A 17464-nucleotide genomic window follows, 5' to 3' on the forward strand; every position below is an offset into this window, starting at 1 on the left:
TAATGTTTTGCATTGTTGCCAAAAAGTTCAATTTTGGTTTCATCTGACCAGAGCACCTTCTTCCACATGTTTGGTGTGTCTCCCAGGTGGCTTGTGGCAAACTTTAAACGACACTTTTTATAGATATCTTTAAGAAATGGCTTTCTTCTTGCCACTCTTCCATAAAGGCCAGATTTGTGCAATATACGACTGATTGTTGTCCTATGGACAGAGTCTCCCACCTCAGCTGTAGATCTCTGCAGTTCATCCAGAGTGATCATGGGTCTCTTGGCTGCATCTCTGATCAGTCTTCTCCTTGTATGAGCTGAAAGTTTAGAGGGACGGCCAGGACTTGGTAGATTTGCAGTGGTCTGATACTCCTTCCATTTCAATATTATCGCTTGCACAGTGCTCCTTGGGATGTTTAAAGCTTGGGAAATCTTTTTGTATCCAAATCCGGCTTTAAACTTCTTCACAACAGTATCTCGGACCTGCCTGGTGTGTTCCTTGTTCTTCATGATGCTCTCTGCGCTTTTAACGGACCTGTGAGACTATCACAGTGCAGGTGCATTTATACAGAGACTTGATTACACACAGGTGGATTGTATTTATCATCATTAGTCATTTAGGTCAACATTGGATCATTCAGAGATCCTCACTGAACTTCTGGAGAGAGTTTGCTGCACTGAAAGTAAAGGGGCTGAATAATTTTGCACGCCCAATTTTTCAGTTTTTGATTTGTTAAAAAAGTTTGAAATATCCAATAAATGTCGTTCCACTTCATGATTGTGTCCCACTTCTTGTTGATTCTTCACAAAAAAATACAGTTTTATATCTTTATGTTTGAAGCCTGAAATGTGGCAAAAGGTCGCAAAGTTCAAGGGGGGCGAATACCTTCGCAAGGCACTGTATTTAAAATAAAGGAAAAGGTTTATACTCACATCACATAAAGTTGCAAATCTCTAACATTACTCACTTTTCATCATTTGCACTAATGTTAGCATTCAATAATCAGCTTACAAGATATGAATCAAAATCTGAATCCAATTTAACCCTAGCTAAACCCTCATTTAAGATCATTTACTTTAATGGTGCTACTTATTTAAAACAAAAATATTGTTATACTCACATCACATAACGTTGCAAATCTCTTCAAAATTACGGATCTTTTTCCTTACCCTGAAAGTAGTCCTAAGCCATTTCAGGCATTTCTAAGCAGTTTCAGAAACCTTTTGCATGAGGAAATTTAAATGACAAAAAAAATGTATTTCCTTTAAATGAGCCCACACTGATCAACTGAGAGTTTACCATGAAATGTGTGGAAAGTTTAAACTAAAATATGCTGATACTTACCACATAAAGGCAAAATTCTACAAATGTATTCTGTGCTATTGACACACCTCTCTACAGCAAACAAACACACTGAACAATGTATGTGGCGTTGGGTAAAGGAGTACAGCAGGATGGGTGTTGCCGTTCTTTGACTTGTTCTGACTGGTTTTCATATTCAAGCTACAAAACAACACCTCCTTGTGGTAGCCTTTCTTAACCCTAATTTCCCCTCTATAAAATAGAATGACTGTGCTCAGTATATTACTGTGATTGAGCAATAGTGCTTAAACTAATTAAGACATCTTGGTAAGTACATTTTTATTGTTTATTTACCTGTTTCTGTGTGAATGTAATGTGTAAAAGGTTTCTTTCCCCTCTCTCTCTCTCTCTCTCCAGGTTTCCCCTCTCCACTGAGCTCCAATGAGGTAGGGAGAATGGTCTCAGAGTCAGAAGGTGTGGCAGCAGAACTATACAGGCGAGAGAGAGCATCAGGCTTCACATTCTTGGACCTTGGGCAGTAGGAGATGGTAAAGTTGAATCTGGTGAATAACAGAGCCCAACGGGTCTGCCTAGAGTTAAGGCGCTTGGCTGTGTGGAGATATTGTAAATTCTTATGGTTGGTTCACACCAAAAATGCATGTTCCGCCCCTTCAAGCCCCCAATCTAACGTCAGAAGGGTCGACCTCAACCACAAACTGAAGGGACGGGTCCGGATGGATGAGGATGGGGGCTGTAGTAAACCGATGCTTAAGGTCCAAAAACGCCCTGTTAACAGCCGGGTTGACCATGTTAATGGCACCTTGGGAGAATCGAGTGCAGAGAGGGGAGAAGCCAGGGTGCTGTAGCCCCAAATGAAGCGACAGTAGAAATGAGCAAATCCCAGGAAAATTTCCGCTGCACTCTGGATGTGGGTTGGGACCAAATATTTCATGGCCAAATCAACTGAACTCCACTGAAATAAACTCGATATTTGGTTTGACTTTAGGTGATTTGGCCATTAAAAAAGTTTGTTTCTATTGCAGAACAGATTTGTAATGTCTGTAAAACATCGCTCAGTCATTCTGCTACTATTTCAAGCTAACCTAATCATGCTGCCACTTATTTGAAATAAAATAAAAGGTTTATACTCACATCACATAAAGTTGCAAATCTCTGTATTTCCTTTAAATGAGCCCACACTGATCAACTGAGAGTTTACCATGAAATGTGTGGAAAGTTTAAACAAAAATATGCTGATACTTACCACATAAAGGCAAAATTCTACAAATGTATTCTGTGCTATTGACACACCTCTCTACAGCAAACAAACACACTGAACAATGTATGTGGCGTTGGGTAAAGGAGTACAGCAGGATGGGTGTTGCCGTTCTTTGACTTGTTCTGACTGGTTTTCATATTCAAGCTACAAAACAACACCTCCTTGTGGTAGCCTTTCTTAACCCTAATTTCCCCTCTATAAAATAGAATGACTGTGCTCAGTATATTACTGTGATTGAGCAATAGTGCTTAAACTAATTAAGACATCTTGGTAAGTACATTTTTATTGTTTATTTACCTGTTTCTTTGTGAATGTAATGTGTAAAAGGTTTCTTTCCCCTCTCTCTCTCTCTCTCTCCAGGTTTCCCCTCTCCACTGAGCTCCAATGCTCCTTCCTGTCCACCTGTGGGTGCCCACCTGGGAGGCCAGCAAGCCCCGGGGAAGGCTCAGTCAGATGTGTGTGTGTGTGTGTGTGTGTGTATGTGTGTGTGTGTGTGTGTGTGTGTGTGTGTGTGTGTGTGTGTGTGTGTGTGTGTGTGTGTGTGTGTGTGTGTGTGTGTGTGTGTGTGTGTGTGCGTGTGTGTGTGTGTGTGTGTGCATGTTGTTGTACATGTACTTGTATGTGTGTGGTTACCAATTGTTGGTAATCCCTGTTGTGCTTCCATTTCTAGAATAATGTTTTGTGTACACTATACAACATTTTGTGGACACCCCTTCAAATGAGTGGATTAGGCTATTTCAGCCACACCTGTTGCTGGAAGGTGTATAAGATCGAACGTACAGACATGCAATCTCCATAGACAAACATTGGCAGTAGAACAGCTTTACTGAAGAGCTCAGTGACTTTCAAAGTGGCACTGTCATAGGATGCCACCTCTCCAACAAGTCAGTTTGTCAAATGTCTGCCCTGCTAGAGCTGCATTGGTTACGTATGGATTACAAAGTAGGCGTGACTTTAACTTATATAAACTTATAACGTATACCATATCTAAAAAACACCAAAGTGTTTCAGCATAGAGGCTTCATCAGGGTATATATCATGGTGAATTTACAAAGAGTAGACCTGGGATAAACTCTTAATTCTGATACCACAGCTAAGCATTTAATGAATAGACCTGGAAAAAACGTATATTTTCTGAGACCACAGCTAAGCACAGGTGTTTATTTAAATACGTGTCTGTCTCCCATGACTTAAACCATGATGAAGGCTTTATGCAGAAAGTGTTTTTGAATGATTCCCCATTCCAGAGTGCCAGTGGCAGTTTTGGGGATATTGTTTTCTCAATGGGTCAGTGTAGTTTCACATTTCACTCTGCTCTCTCCACAAAGGTCACATGCAAACATATTCAGAAAATGACATTATCTAAATTTGCATTGACTTTCCCTTGAGTTTGTTTAATTCATGTCCCGATGGGCAGGCTTGTTCTCTATCTGAATTCAACCTTATTTGGTTGGGTTGACATTGTTTCAAAGCAGTTGTTCTTGGCTACAGCAAATATTACCCTGATGAAGGCTCTGTGTGGAATCGGTGGAGATACTTCTTATGAAAAGAACAGAACACAAGTCACAAAAGTAGGCCTACTTCATTACAATAAAGCTTTGTGTGTAAAATAATAAATACAAAAATAAAGAGCAGAGCAGCAGCAGCCAAGTATGAGTGTAAAAGTGTGTGTGAGTGTGCGTGTATGTGTGAATGTGTGTTTGTGTTGTGTCGGTTTGCGTGTCTGTTATGTGTGTGTGTGCATATGTAGTGTATGTGAATGTGAGTGGGTTTTGTGTGGGAGTGACAATATAGTGTGCGTGAGTGTGTATATATGGTGTGTATTTAAAGTCTAGTGTGTGTGCGTAGTGTCAATGCAAGATAGAGTCAGTGCAGATAGGCAGATGGTATAAATCTGCAAGATCTAATAGGATCTCTATGGTTGTAAAACGACACAGGATGAGACCCAGATGCAGACACAGGAGGCAGATGGTTCGCGTCTCTGATATTTATTAAAATACAAGGGGCGGGCAAGAGGCAAGTTGAGGACAGGCAGAAGATCGTAAACCAGGTCAGAGTCCAAAAGGTACAGAGTGGCAGGCAGGCTCGAGGTCAGGGCAGGCTGAATGGTCTGGCAGGCGGGCTCAGTGTCAGGGCAGGCAGAAAAGGTCGGAACCGGGAGGACTAGAAAAAACAGGAGTACGGAACAACACACTGGTAGGCTTGACGAGACAAGACGGTGGGGTTGGTCGAGACGAGGCACTGAAGATTCGTCTCCAGGTCCTGATTGGCACCTTCTGACTGGCCATTGGACTGGGGGTGAAACCCGGAGGACAGACTGGCCGACAACCCAATGAGGGTGCAGAACGCCTTCCAGAATCAGGATGTGAATTGAGGACCACGATCGAAGACTATGTCGATAGGGCGTCCATGGATTCGAAAGACGTGCTGACCATGATCTGGGCCGTCTCCATGACTGAAGGTAACTTGGGGAGGGGGATGAAATGGGCGGCTTTAGAGAACCTATCCACTGTAAGGATGATGGTGTTGCCATCAGATGGAGGAAGCCCAGTGACAAAGTCCAGGGAGATATGGGACCAGGGGCAATGAGGAACAGGGAGTGGTTGAATGAGGCCAGCCGGAGCTTGCCACGGAGTCTTATTCTGAGCACATACCATGCATGCAGCGACGAAGGCTGAGACGTCAGGAACCAAAAGCGTTGTCGGAGGAAGGCCAGGGTTTGACGGGAGCCAGGATAGCAGGTGAGCTTGGAGCTGGGACAAACATCCGGTTAGCGTTGTGCCTTGTGGACCAGACAACATTGTGCCTCTCGATGCCACAGACAACTGTAACTGCAAGACATGAGGTAGGGAGAATGGTCTCAGAGTCAGAAGGTGTGGCAGCAGAACTATACAGGCGAGAGAGAGCATCAGGCTTCACATTCTTGGACCTTGGGCAGTAGGAGATGGGAAAGTTGAATCTGGTGAATAACAGAGCCCAACGGGTCTGCCTAGAGTTAAGGCGCTTGGCTGTGTGGAGATATTGTAAATTCTTATGGTTGGTCCACACCAAAAATGCATGTTCCGCCCCTTCAAGCCCCCAATCCAACGTCAGAAGGGTCGACCTCAACCACAAACTGAAGGGACGGGTCCGGATGGATGAGGATGGGGGCTGTAGTAAACCGATGCTTAAGGTCCAAAAACGCCCTGTTAACAGCCGGGTTGACCATGTTAATGGCACCTTGGGAGAATCGAGTGCAGAGAGGGGAGAAGCCAGGGTGCTGTAGCCCCAAATGAAGCGACGGTAGAAATGAGCAAATCCCAGGAAAATTTCCGCTGCACTCTGGATGTGGGTTGGGGCCAAATATTTCATGGCCAAATCAACTGAACTCCACTGAAATAAACTCGATATTTGGTTTGACTTTAGGTGATTTGGCCATTAAAAAAGTTTGTTTCTATTGCAGAACAGATTTGTAATGTCTGTAAAACATCACTCAGTCATTCTGCTACTATTTCAAGCTAACCTAATCATGCTGCCACTTACAGTGCCTTGCGAAAGTATTTGGCCCCCTTGAACTTTGCAACCTTTTGCCACATTTCAGGCTTCAAACATAAAGATATAAAACTGTATTTTTTTGTGAAGAATCAACAACAAGTGGGACACAATCATGAAGTGGAACGACATTTATTGGATATTTCAAACTTTTTTAACAAATCAAAAACTGAAAAATTGGGCGTGCAAAATTATTCAGCCCCCTTAAGTTAATACTTTGTAGAGCCACCTTTTGCTGCGATTACAGCTGTAAGTCGCTTGGGGTATGTCTCTATCAGTTTTGCACATCGAGAGACTGACATTTTTTCCCATTCCTCCTTGCAAAACAGCTCGAGCTCAGTGAGGTTGGATGGAGAGCATTTGTGAACAGCAGTTTTCAGTTCTTTCCACAGATTCTCGATTGGATTCAGGTCTGGACTTTGACTTGGCCATTCTAACACCTGGATATGTTTATTTTGAACCATTCCATTGTAGATTTTGCTTTATGTTTTGGATCATTGTCTTGTTGGAAGACAAATCTCCGTCCCAGTCTCAGGTCTTTTGCAGACTCCATCAGGTTTTCTTCCAGAATGGTCCTGTATTTGGCTCCATCCATCTTCCCATCAATTTTAACCATCTTCCCTGTCCCTGCTGAAGAAAGGCCCAAACCATGATGCTGCCACCACCATGTTTGACAGTGGGGATGGTGTGTTCAGCTGTGTTGCTTTTACGCCAAACATAATGTTTTGCATTGTTGCCAAAAAGTTCAATTTTGGTTTCATCTGACCAGAGCACCTTCTTCCACATGTTTGGTGTGTCTCCCAGGTGGCTTGTGGCAAAATTTAAACGACACTTTTTATAGATATCTTTAAGAAATGGCTTTCTTCTTGCCACTCTTCCATAAAGGCCAGATTTGTGCAATATACGACTGATTGTTGTCCTATGGACAGAGTCTCCCACCTCAGCTGTAGATCTCTGCAGTTCATCCAGAGTGATCATGGGTCTCTTGGCTGCATCTCTGATCAGTCTTCTCCTTGTATGAGCTGAAAGTTTAGAGGGACGGCCAGGACTTGGTAGATTTGCAGTGGTCTGATACTCCTTCCATTTCAATATTATCGCTTGCACAGTGCTCCTTGGGATGTTTAAAGCTTGGGAAATCTTTTTGTATCCAAATCCGGCTTTAAACTTCTTCACAACAGTATCTCGGACCTGCCTGGTGTGTTCCTTGTTCTTCATGATGCTCTCTGCGCTTTTAACGGACCTGTGAGACTATCACAGTGCAGGTGCATTTATACAGAGACTTGATTACACACAGGTGGATTGTATTTATCATCATTAGTCATTTAGGTCAACATTGGATCATTCAGAGATCCTCACTGAACTTCTGGAGAGAGTTTGCTGCACTGAAAGTAAAGGGGCTGAATAATTTTGCACGCCCAATTTTTCAGTTTTTGATTTGTTAAAAAAGTTTGAAATATCCAATAAATGTCGTTCCACTTCATGATTGTGTCCCACTTCTTGTTGATTCTTCACAAAAAAATACAGTTTTATATCTTTATGTTTGAAGCCTGAAATGTGGCAAAAGGTCGCAAAGTTCAAGGGGGGCGAATACCTTCGCAAGGCACTGTATTTAAAATAAAGGAAAAGGTTTATACTCACATCACATAAAGTTGCAAATCTCTAACATTACTCACTTTTCATCATTTGCACTAATGTTAGCATTCAATAATCAGCTTACACGATATGAATCAAAATCTGAATCCAATTTAACCCTAGCTAAACCCTCATTTAAGATCATTTACTTTAATGGTGCTACTTATTTAAAACAAAAATATTGTTATACTCACATCACATAAAGTTGCAAATCTCTTCAAAATTACGGATCTTTTTCCTTACCCTGAAAGTAGTCCTAAGCCATTTCAGGCATTTCTAAGCAGTTTCAGAAACCTTTTGCATGAGGAAATTTAAATGACAAAAAAAATGTATTTCCTTTAAATGAGCCCACACTGATCAACTGAGAGTTTACCATGAAATGTGTGGAAAGTTTAAACTAAAATATGCTGATACTTACCACATAAAGGCAAAATTCTACAAATGTATTCTGTGCTATTGACACACCTCTCTACAGCAAACAAACACACTGAACAATGTATGTGGCGTTGGGTAAAGGAGTACAGCAGGATGGGTGTTGCCGTTCTTTGACTTGTTCTGACTGGTTTTCATATTCAAGCTACAAAACAACACCTCCTTGTGGTAGCCTTTCTTAACCCTAATTTCCCCTCTATAAAATAGAATGACTGTGCTCAGTATATTACTGTGATTGAGCAATAGTGCTTAAACTAATTAAGACATCTTGGTAAGTACATTTTTATTGTTTATTTACCTGTTTCTGTGTGAATGTAATGTGTAAAAGGTTTCTTTCCCCTCTCTCTCTCTCTCTCTCCAGGTTTCCCCTCTCCACTGAGCTCCAATGAGGTAGGGAGAATGGTCTCAGAGTCAGAAGGTGTGGCAGCAGAACTATACAGGCGAGAGAGAGCATCAGGCTTCACATTCTTGGACCTTGGGCAGTAGGAGATGGTAAAGTTGAATCTGGTGAATAACAGAGCCCAACGGGTCTGCCTAGAGTTAAGGCGCTTGGCTGTGTGGAGATATTGTAAATTCTTATGGTTGGTTCACACCAAAAATGCATGTTCCGCCCCTTCAAGCCCCCAATCTAACGTCAGAAGGGTCGACCTCAACCACAAACTGAAGGGACGGGTCCGGATGGATGAGGATGGGGGCTGTAGTAAACCGATGCTTAAGGTCCAAAAACGCCCTGTTAACAGCCGGGTTGACCATGTTAATGGCACCTTGGGAGAATCGAGTGCAGAGAGGGGAGAAGCCAGGGTGCTGTAGCCCCAAATGAAGCGACAGTAGAAATGAGCAAATCCCAGGAAAATTTCCGCTGCACTCTGGATGTGGGTTGGGACCAAATATTTCATGGCCAAATCAACTGAACTCCACTGAAATAAACTCGATATTTGGTTTGACTTTAGGTGATTTGGCCATTAAAAAAGTTTGTTTCTATTGCAGAACAGATTTGTAATGTCTGTAAAACATCGCTCAGTCATTCTGCTACTATTTCAAGCTAACCTAATCATGCTGCCACTTATTTGAAATAAAATAAAAGGTTTATACTCACATCACATAAAGTTGCAAATCTCTGTATTTCCTTTAAATGAGCCCACACTGATCAACTGAGAGTTTACCATGAAATGTGTGGAAAGTTTAAACAAAAATATGCTGATACTTACCACATAAAGGCAAAATTCTACAAATGTATTCTGTGCTATTGACACACCTCTCTACAGCAAACAAACACACTGAACAATGTATGTGGCGTTGGGTAAAGGAGTACAGCAGGATGGGTGTTGCCGTTCTTTGACTTGTTCTGACTGGTTTTCATATTCAAGCTACAAAACAACACCTCCTTGTGGTAGCCTTTCTTAACCCTAATTTCCCCTCTATAAAATAGAATGACTGTGCTCAGTATATTACTGTGATTGAGCAATAGTGCTTAAACTAATTAAGACATCTTGGTAAGTACATTTTTATTGTTTATTTACCTGTTTCTTTGTGAATGTAATGTGTAAAAGGTTTCTTTCCCCTCTCTCTCTCTCTCTCTCCAGGTTTCCCCTCTCCACTGAGCTCCAATGCTCCTTCCTGTCCACCTGTGGGTGCCCACCTGGGAGGCCAGCAAGCCCCGGGGAAGGCTCAGTCAGATGTGTGTGTGTGTGTGTGTGTGTGTGTGTATGTGTGTGTGTGTGTGTGTGTGTGTGTGTGTGTGTGTGTGTGTGTGTGTGTGTGTGTGTGTGTGTGTGTGTGTGTGTGTGTGTGTGTGTGTGTGTGCATGTTGTTGTACATGTACTTGTATGTGTGTGGTTACCAATTGTTGGTAATCCCTGTTGTGCTTCCATTTCTAGAATAATGTTTTGTGTACACTATACAACATTTTGTGGACACCCCTTCAAATGAGTGGATTAGGCTATTTCAGCCACACCTGTTGCTGGAAGGTGTATAAGATCGAACGTACAGACATGCAATCTCCATAGACAAACATTGGCAGTAGAACAGCTTTACTGAAGAGCTCAGTGACTTTCAAAGTGGCACTGTCATAGGATGCCACCTCTCCAACAAGTCAGTTTGTCAAATGTCTGCCCTGCTAGAGCTGCATTGGTTACGTATGGATTACAAAGTAGGCGTGACTTTAACTTATATAAACTTATAACGTATACCATATCTAAAAAACACCAAAGTGTTTCAGCATAGAGGCTTCATCAGGGTATATATCATGGTGAATTTACAAAGAGTAGACCTGGGATAAACTCTTCATTCTGATACCACAGCTAAGCATTTAATGAATAGACCTGGAAAAAACATATATTTTCTGAGACCACAGCTAAGCACAGGTGTTTATTTAAATACGTGTCTGTCTCCCATGACTTAAACCATGATGAAGGCTTTATGCAGAAAGTGTTTTTGAATGATTCCCCATTCCAGAGTGCCAGTGGCAGTTTTGGGGATATTGTTTTCTCAATGGGTCAGTGTAGTTTCACATTTCACTCTGCTCTCTCCACAAAGGTCACATGCAAACATATTCAGAAAATGACATTATCTAAATTTGCATTGACTTTCCCTTGAGTTTGTTTAATTCATGTCCCGATGGGCAGGCTTGTTCTCTATCTGAATTCAACCTTATTTGGTTGGGTTGACATTGTTTCAAAGCAGTTGTTCTTGGCTACAGCAAATATTACCCTGATGAAGGCTCTGGGTGGAATCGGTGGAGATACTTCTTATGAAAAGAACAGAACACAAGTCACAAAAGTAGGCCTACTTCATTACAATAAAGCTTTGTGTGTAAAATAATAAATACAAAAATAAAGAGCAGAGCAGCAGCAGCCAAGTATGAGTGTAAAAGTGTGTGTGAGTGTGCGTGTATGTGTGAATGTGTGTTTGTGTTGTGTCGGTTTGCGTGTCTGTTATGTGTGTGTGTGCATATGTAGTGTATGTGAATGTGAGTGGGTTTTGTGTGGGAGTGACAATATAGTGTGCGTGAGTGTGTATATATGGTGTGTATTTAAAGTCTAGTGTGTGTGCGTAGTGTCAATGCAAGATAGAGTCAGTGCAGATAGGCAGATGGTATAAATCTGCAAGATCTAATAGGATCTCTATGGTTGTAAAACGACACAGGATGAGACCCAGATGCAGACACAGGAGGCAGATGGTTCGCGTCTCTGATATTTATTAAAATACAAGGGGCAGGCAAGAGGCAAGTTGAGGACAGGCAGAAGATCGTAAACCAGGTCAGAGTCCAAAAGGTACAGAGTGGCAGGCAGGCTCGAGGTCAGGGCAGGCTGAATGGTCTGGCAGGCGGGCTCAGTGTCAGAGCAGGCAGAAAAGGTTGGAACCGGGAGGACTAGAAAAAACAGGAGTACGGAACAACACACTGGTAGGCTTGACGAGACAAGACGGTGGGGTTGGTCGAGACGAGGCACTGAAGATTCGTCTCCAGGTCCTGATTGGCACCTTCTGACTGGCCATTGGACTGGGGGTGAAACCCGGAGGACAGACTGGCCGACAACCCAATGAGGGTGCAGAACGCCTTCCAGAATCAGGATGTGAATTGAGGACCACGATCAGAGACTATGTCGATAGGGCGTCCATGGATTCGAAAGACGTGCTGACCATGATCTGGGCCGTCTCCATGGCTGAAGGTAACTTGGGGAGGGGGATAAAATGGGCGGCTTTAGAGAACCTATCCACTGTAAGGATGATGGTGTTGCCATCAATGGAGGAAGCCCAGTGACAAAGTCCAGGGAGATATGGGACCAGGGGCAATGAGGAACAGGGAGTGGTTGAATGAGGCCAGCCGGAGCTTGCCACGGAGTCTTATTCTGAGCACATACCATGCATGCAGCGACGAAGGCTGAGACGTCAGGAACCAAAAAGCGTTGTCGGAGGAAGGCCAGGGTTTGACGGGAGCCAGGATAGCAGGTGAGCTTGGAGCTGGGACAAACATCCGGTTAGCGTTGTGCCTTGTGGACCAGACAACATTGTGCCTCTCGATGCCACAGACAACTGTAACTGCAAGACATGAGGTAGGGAGAATGGTCTCAGAGTCAGAAGGTGTGGCAGCAGAACTATACAGGCGAGAGAGAGCATCAGGCTTCACATTCTTGGACCTTGGGCAGTAGGAGATGGGAAAGTTGAATCTGGTGAATAACAGAGCCCAACGGGTCTGCCTAGAGTTAAGGCGCTTGGCTGTGTGGAGATATTGTAAATTCTTATGGTTGGTCCACACCAAAAATGCATGTTCCGCCCCTTCAAGCCCCCAATCCAACGTCAGAACAAGCAAATCCCAGGAAAATTTCCGCTGCACTCTGGATGTGGGTTGGGGCCAAATATTTCATGGCCAAATCAACTGAACTCCACTGAAATAAACTCGATATTTGGTTTGACTTTAGGTGATTTGGCCATTAAAAAAGTTTGTTTCTATTGCAGAACAGATTTGTAATGTCTGTAAAACATCACTCAGTCATTCTGCTACTATTTCAAGCTAACCTAATCATGCTGCCACTTACAGTGCCTTGCGAAAGTATTTGGCCCCCTTGAACTTTGCGACCTTTTGCCACATTTCAGGCTTCAAACATAAAGATATAAAACTGTATTTTTTTGTGAAGAATCAACAACAAATGGGACACAATCATGAAGTGGAACGACATTTATTGGATATTTCAAACTTTTTTAACAAATCAAAAACTGAAAAATTGGGCGTGCAAAATTATTCAGCCCCCTTAAGTTAATACTTTGTAGCGCCACCTTTTGCTGCGATTACAGCTGTAAGTCGCTTGGGGTATGTCTCTATCAGTTTTGCACATCGAGAGACTGACATTTTTTCCCATTCCTCCTTGCAAAACAGCTCGAGCTCAGTGAGGTTGGATGGAGAGCATTTGTGAACAGCAGTTTTCAGTTCTTTCCACAGATTCTCGATTGGATTCAGGTCTGGACTTTGACTTGGCCATTCTAACACCTGGATATGTTTATTTTGAACCATTCCATTGTAGATTTTGCTTTATGTTTTGGATCATTGTCTTGTTGGAAGACAAATCTCCGTCCCAGTCTCAGGTCTTTTGCAGACTCCATCAGGTTTTCTTCCAGAATGGTCCTGTATTTGGCTCCATCCATCTTCCCATCAATTTTAACCATCTTCCCTGTCCCTGCTGAAGAAAGGCCCAAACCATGATGCTGCCACCACCATGTTTGACAGTGGGGATGGTGTGTTCAGCTGTGTTGCTTTTACGCCAAACATAACGTTTTGCATTGTTGCCAAAAAGTTCAATTTTGGTTTCATCTGACCAGAGCACCTTCTTCCACATGTTTGGTGTGTCTCCCAGGTGGCTTGTGGCAAACTTTAAACAACACTTTTTATAGATATCTTTAAGAAATGGCTTTCTTCTTGCCACTCTTCCATAAAGGCCAGATTTGTGCAAAATAAGACTGATTGTTGTCCTATGGACAGAGTCTCCCACCTCAGCTGTAGATCTCTGCAGTTCATCCAGAGTGATCATGGGCCTCTTGGCTGCATCTCTGATCAGTCTTCTCCTTGTATGAGCTGAAAGTTTAGAGGGACGGCCAGGACTTGGTAGATTTGCAGTGGTCTGATACTCCTTCCATTTCAATATTATCGCTTGCACAGTGCTCCTTGGGATGTTTAAAGCTTGGGAAATCTTTTTGTATCCAAATCCGGCTTTAAACTTCTTCACAACAGTATCTCGGACCTGCCTGGTGTGTTCCTTGTTCTTCATGATGCTCTCTGCGCTTTTAACGGACCTCTGAGACTATCACAGTGCAGGTGCATTTATACGGAGACTTGATTACACACAGGTGGATTGTATTTATCATCATTAGTCATTTAGGTCAACATTGGATTATTCAGAGATCCTCACTGAACTTCTGGAGAGAGTTTGCTGCACTGAAAGTAAAGGGGCTGAATAATTTTGCACGCCCAATTTTTCAGTTTTTGATTTGTTAAAAAAGTTTGAAATATCCAATAAATGTCGTTCCACTTCATGATTGTGTCCCACTTCTTGTTGATTCTTCACAAAAAAATACAGTTTTATATCTTTATGTTTGAAGCCTGAAATGTGGCAAAAGGTCGCAAAGTTCAAGGGGGCCGAATACTTTCGCAAGGCACTGTATTTAAAATAAAGGAAAAGGTTTATACTCACATCACATAAAGTTACAAATCTCTTACATTACTCACTTTTCATCATTTGCACTAATGTTAGCATTCAATAATCAGCTTACAAGATATGAATCAAAATCTGAATCCAATTTAACCCTAGCTAAACCCTCATTTAAGATAATTTATTTTAATGGTGCTACTTATTTAAAACAAAAAGATTGTTATACTCACATCACATAAAGTTGCAAATCTCTTCAAAATTACGGATCTTTTTCCTTACCCTGAAAGTAGTCCTAAGCCATTTCAGGCATTTCTAAGCAGTTTCAGAAACCTTTTGCATGAGGAAATTTAAATGACAAAAAAAATGTATTTCCTTTAAATGAGCCCACACTGATCAACTGAGAGTTTACCATGAAATGTGTGGAAAGTTTAAACTAAAATATGCTGATACTTACCACATAAAGGCAAAATTCTACAAATGTATTCTGTGCTATTGACACACCTCTCTACAGCAAACAAACATACTGAACAATGTATGTGGCGTTGGGTAAAGGAGTACAGCAGGATGGGTGTTGCCGTTCTTTGACTTGTTCTGACTAGTTTTCATATTCAAGCTACAAAAAAACACCTCCTTGTGGTAGCCTTTCTTAACCCTAATTTCCCCTCTATAAAATAGAATGACTGTGCTCAGTATATTACTGTGATTGAGCAATAGTGCTTAAACTAATTAAGACATCTTGGCAAGTACATTTTTATTGTTTATTTACCTGTTTCTGTGTGAATGTAATGTGTAAAAGGTTTCTTTCCCCTCTCTCTCTCTCTCTCTCCAGGTTTCCCCTCTCCACTGAGCTCCAATGAGGTAGGGAGAATGGTCTCAGAGTCAGAAGGTGTGGCAGCAGAACTATACAGGCGAGAGAGAGCATCAGGCTTCACATTCTTGGACCTTGGGCAGTAGGAGATGGGAAAGTTGAATCTGGTGAATAACAGAGCCCAACGGGTCTGCCTAGAGTTAAGGCGCTTGGCTGTGTGGAGATATTGTAAATTCTTATGGTTGGTTCACACCAAAAATGCATGTTCCGCCCCTTCAAGCCCCCAATCTAACGTCAGAAGGGTCGACCTCAACCACAAACTGAAGGGACGGGTCCGGATGGATGAGGATGGGGGCTGTAGTAAACCAATGCTTAAGGTCCAAAAACGCCCTGTTAACAGCCGGGTTGACCATGTTAATGGCACCTTGGGAGAATCGAGTGCAGAGAGGGGAGAAGCCAGGGTGCTGTAGCCCCAAATGAAGCGACGGTAGAAATGAGCAAATCCCAGGAAAATTTCCGCTGCACTCTGGATGTGGGTTGGGGCCAAATATTTCATGGCCAAATCAACTGAACTCCACTGAAATAAACTCGATATTTGGTTTGACTTTAGGTGATTTGGCCATTAAAAAAGTTTGTTTCTATTGCAGAACAGATTTGTAATGTCTGTAAAACATCGCTCAGTCATTCTGCTACTATTTCAAGCTAACCTAATTCATGCTGCCACTTATTTGAAATAAAATAAAAGGTTTATACTCACATCACATAAAGTTGCAAATCTCTGTATTTCCTTTAAATGAGCCCACACTGATCAACTGAGAGTTTACCATGAAATGTGTGGAAAGTTTAAACAAAAATATGCTGATACTTACCACATAAAGGCAAAATTCTACAAATGTATTCTGTGCTATTGACACACCTCTCTGCAGCAAACAAACATACTGAACAATGTATGTGGCGTTGGGTAAAGGAGTACAGCAGGATGGGTGTGGCTGTTCTTTGACTTGTTCTGACTAGTTTTCATATTCAAGCTACAATAAAACACCTCCTTGTGGTAGCCTTTCTTAACCCTAATTTCCCCTCTATAAAATAGAATGACTGTGCTCAGTATATTACTGTGATTGAGCAATAGTGCTTAAACTAATTAAGACATCTTGGCAAGTACATTTTTATTGTTTATTTACCTGTTTCTTTGTGAATGTAATGTGTAAAAGGTTTCTTTCCCCTCTCTCTCTCTCTCTCTCTCCAGGTTTCCCCTCTCCACTGAGCTCCAATGCTCCTTCCTGTCCACCTGTGGGTGCCCACCTGGGAGGCCAGCAAGCCCCGGGGAAGGCTCAGTCAGATGTGTGTGTGTGTGTGTGTGTGTGTGTGTGTGTGTGTGTGTGTGTGTGTGTGTGTGTGTGTGTGTGTGTGTGTGTGTGTGTGTGTGTGTGTGTGTGTGTGTGTGTGTGCGTGTGTGTGTGTGTGTGTGTGTGTGTGCATGTTGTTGTACATGTACTTGTATGTGTGTGGTTACCAATTGTTGGTAATCCCTGTTGTGCTTCCATTTCTAGAATAATGTTTTGTGTACACTATACAACATTTTGTGGACACCCCTTCAAATGAGTGGATTAGGCTATTTCAGCCACACCTGTTGCTGGAAGGTGTATAAGATCGAACATACAGACATGCAATCTCCATAGACAAACATTGGCAGTAGAACAGCTTTACTGAAGAGCTCAGTGACTTTCAAAGTGGCACTGTCATAGGATGCCACCTCTCCAACAAGTCAGTTTGTCAAATGTCTGCCCTGCTAGAGCTGCCCCGGTCAGCCGTAAGTGCTGTTATTGTGAAGTGGAAAACCGTCTGGGAGCAACAACGGCTCAGCTGCGAAGTGGTAGGCCACACAAGCCTACCACATAAAATACACAATAACGCCGAAGGCTTCTTTCCATTGTGGTCCTCTTAGACAGTGAGATAGCACGTGGCTAAAATTGACCAATCATACTCACTGCAATTTCAAAAAACAACAGTATCATCAATTACAAATATATTCAAGAAGTTCCCTCAATATCAACAGCACAGAGGTGCTTGCTTAAGTCTGATCAGCAGCCAACAAGCAGATTCTATCTCAGTTTGTTATGCAATGCAAAGAGAAATTGGTCTAAAAGTTCTGCCTCCATTAACTGGTTGATGGAGGAGACAGGAGACTGCACTCGTTTGAGCCAGGGTTGGGGTTGATTCTAAATTCCTAAATTTAGTTAAATTTATCCCATGAATTGAACATTTGAATTTGTCACAACACACAGCAAGCAGAATTTGAAATGCATTTGAAATGAAGGAAGTAGAACTGAATTAAAAGCATTTCAAATAAAT

General features: G+C 42.3%; 1 protein-coding gene and 2 long non-coding RNA genes across 9 annotated transcripts in view; all 3 read right to left on the reverse strand.

Moving 5' to 3' along the window:
• Positions 1–2816, reverse strand: part of LOC110486950 (nuclear GTPase SLIP-GC) — a 41085-nt gene extending 38269 nt beyond the window's left edge. For 2 of the 7 annotated variants that reach the window (XM_036941726.1, XM_036941729.1), the window contains exon 1: positions 1333–1576. The gene's annotated coding sequence lies outside the window, so the exon portion shown is untranslated. Of the gene's footprint in view, positions 1–1108; positions 1209–1332; positions 1577–1644; positions 1821–2442; positions 2464–2554 lie in introns of those variants that run through there. The other 5 variants (XM_036941733.1, XM_036941725.1, XM_036941728.1 and 2 more) reach the window with 5 other exon arrangements.
• Positions 2817–5414: 2598 nt separating this feature from the next.
• LOC118938334 lies at positions 5415–9684 on the reverse strand. Its single transcript, XR_005035617.1, has 3 exons — positions 9373–9684; positions 8463–8596; positions 5415–5456 (listed from the first exon to the last, which is right to left on the reverse strand). It is a non-coding gene; the product is annotated as an uncharacterized LOC118938334 (long non-coding RNA).
• Positions 9685–12216: 2532 nt separating this feature from the next.
• LOC118938335 lies at positions 12217–16034 on the reverse strand. Its single transcript, XR_005035618.1, has 3 exons — positions 15982–16034; positions 15071–15204; positions 12217–12258 (listed from the first exon to the last, which is right to left on the reverse strand). It is a non-coding gene; the product is annotated as an uncharacterized LOC118938335 (long non-coding RNA).
• Between the last annotated feature and the right edge of the window lie 1430 nt (positions 16035–17464).

The sequence above is a fragment of the Oncorhynchus mykiss genome, chromosome 13 (genome assembly GCF_013265735.2).
Source record: "Oncorhynchus mykiss isolate Arlee chromosome 13, USDA_OmykA_1.1, whole genome shotgun sequence".
Lineage (NCBI taxonomy): Eukaryota > Metazoa > Chordata > Actinopteri > Salmoniformes > Salmonidae > Oncorhynchus > Oncorhynchus mykiss.